Raw genomic sequence first — 3,181 nt, 5'->3', positions numbered from 1 at the left:
CATCAAGCTTCTATTAGTTCAATTGTTAACTATCAATATCTTTCTTATCTTAGAGATAAGGCTTGCATTTTCAAGGCTTATAAGGTGCGCAATTAAGAATACACTAAGTTGTCCATTGAAATTTTGTGCACATAAGAAATCATAAATCTCCAACTTATTTTTTAATCAAATGTTTCTTTATTTTGGAAAATTTTCAAGCCATGCTCCTTTATAGAACCATATGATAGGCGGAATGGAACAAGGTATAGGCTGAGGTTTATATAGTTTATTGCATTTTTTATTTTCTTGTTCTTCAAATTTATTCTGTTATAGTTTAAGCAACATGTAGGAGAAAAACTTAGTTTGTTTTGATTAAAAAAGCAATATTTGACAATTACTGTTCTTTTGATTTTTTGTAATTTTTTGCCTTCATCTTAGATAAACAAATTATGTGGCCAAAGACCATTCGTGCACAAAATTATCGACGAGGGGTACAATAGGTTGCATGATTTTAATTCTTTAGAAAATCATCTACCGTCATTTGCTACCATCAAGTTTTTTCAATTGAAAATCAACTTAGGCCGCATGATTTTACCCACTGTGTTAAAGCTCAAATATAGAATGAAATTTTTTACATTGATTTCTAAAGACATGTTTTATCACAACCTAGTCCGAGGCTTGAAATTTTGATGTTTAGAACAGACGGTTAGACGATGTCAATTGAAAACTTTTTCTACTTTTTATTCCTTGATTTCTAAAGACATGTTTTATCACAACCTAGTCTGAGGCTTGAAATTTTGATGTTTAGAACAGCGGTTAGACGATTTTAATCGAAAACTTTTTCTATTTTTTATTCTTTATTTAATATTTAATTATCCAAATATAAATGAAAGTTACTGCATAAAAGAAGATATTTAATGCAGTTAAATTTATCTTATTTTTGGTTATTTGTGCCTTTTATATACATTCTCTCTTCTATTATTTATTTTTACACAAAATCTTAAAATTTGAAGTTAATGTAAAATAAAATGTTCTAACTAAAACTAGTGAATACTTTTATTTTTAAAGTATAGTAGCACATTGAATAAGAAAATATTGTGTATGTCAGTTAAAAGTTTTGAAGTTAATGTAAAATAAAATGTTCTAACTAAAACCAGTGAATACTTCTACTTCTAAATTATAGTAGCACAATGAATAAGAAAATATTATATATGTCAGTTAAAAGTTCAATTTTTAACAAATCAATATAAAAGTAAATGTCAATTTTTATTTATGAATGTGATCAATCAAAATAGTTCAATACTTTTATTATATTGTATTACATCATTTCCCTATTTAATCATTTTATATACAACCATCACAGGAGCATATTCTAAACTTATATCATTTATGATATATCAAAATCAATTGCCTTTTTCATTTATATGCACATGTTTTTTAGTGTTTCATCTGTCAGAAAAATGTCAATTTTTATTTATGAATGTGATCAATCAAGATAGTTCAATACTTTTATTATATTGTACTACATATACAATCATCACATGAGCACATTCTAAAATTATATCATTTATGATATATCAAAAGCAATTGCCTTTTTCATTTTTATGCACATGTTTTTTAGTGTTTCGTAACTAGTATATAAGGGCATGATTTCCGTCACGGTTAATCATGCACATGAAATCATATTTTATAATCCATATCATTGATATACTATTTTCATTCAATTTTTTCTTGACTAAATACATAAAACAACCACCTTATTGTTTTACTATATTTGTCTACTACCTTCCCAATGCCTCCCAATTTGTTGTCCCTTGCCACCAACCCTTCCCCTTGATGCTCTCATTCTGAGGATAACCCACTCGCCGCCTTTCTGAAATTCCAACCCCCTCTATCGTCATCGCTGTCACAACCATCCATGCAACCTCCTCCTCTCAGCCTCCAACATTGCTTTCGTAGCCCAAACCTCTATCCCATGCCTCCAACCCTTCTCCCTGCTGTCATCTTGAGGATAGCCCTCTCATTGCCTTTCTGTGATTCCATCACTCTCTATTGCTACCATCGCTATCCCAGCCATCCCTGCACCCTCCTCCATATTCTGTCAACCTTCTATCTCGCTTCTTCAGCCCCGTACACTCCTTTGCCATGTTGTCTATCGCTGCCGGTCACCATTCAATCACCTTCCTTCAGCCTTTTCAGTCATTTATAAACTACATATAAATTTTGGCATATCAAAAGATGTCTTTAATTTTCATCATAAACATCTTTTTCTTTATTACAATCAGAATTGTTCATTTAAAATTTAAGGTTATGTTTAATTAAATTCTCTAACTATAGTCCAATATGTACATTCTCATACTTGTATAATAGTCGACTAAGTGTCGAATGAGCTAAATGCTCAACGGGATAAGAAATTTTTAACAGAAGATTTACAGTATAAAAAAAAGAGTAATGACATGCATGCTAGTCTTATGTATTTGAAATTATTTAACATAGGTGATTATATAAAAATATGTACATTTTATGTGATTTGAATAATAATTTTTTTGGCAAATTATTGTCCCATTTTTTCATGGTTCTTATTCTAGATTGATTTTTTTTTTTTTTTTGTGGAAAGAATTCAATTATCTTGAATATTTTATTCAGGATTTTAATTCTAAATTTTAATTATCTTGAATATTTTATTTAGGATTTTTGCAGAAAATTAAGAATTTAAGTCTTAAAGAGCCTATGTTATATCCTGAGATTCCAGATAAAACACAAAAAGAGAACAAGAAAAACACATGCAAGTGAAGACATGCAACATGATTTAAAAGAAAAAATAAAACAAGTCAAATCAAGATTTGTTGGATCGGCAACATATCCCAGAAAAGAAAAAGGCGGTCGGACTCCGCATATACATGCCCGATCCTAATTTTATATATCAATATAAAATGCAGAATTAAGATACGGGGCACGAGTATCTGCTCCTGGTCCCCTCGACGTGCTTCCCGCGCTAATATCTCGGAACCCATGTCTGTATCTTATTTCTGTTATAGGACTCTCCTAGACTCTAAAAATACATAAAGAAAAGAAAAAGACTCAGTTCTGCATAAAAAACAAATGTCAGTGGGAAAACTCACATGCAAATAACGTATCATGAGTCATGCCTTAAAAGTGGGGAGCTAAAGCCCCTGCAAGCAAAATGGTAAGAAATCATTAC

Source organism: Phalaenopsis equestris, unplaced genomic scaffold (assembly GCF_001263595.1).
Source record: "Phalaenopsis equestris unplaced genomic scaffold, ASM126359v1 Scaffold000094, whole genome shotgun sequence".
Lineage (NCBI taxonomy): Eukaryota > Viridiplantae > Streptophyta > Magnoliopsida > Asparagales > Orchidaceae > Phalaenopsis > Phalaenopsis equestris.
The sequence above is the reverse complement of the archived record's forward strand: the minus strand, read 5'-3'. Positions refer to the sequence as shown.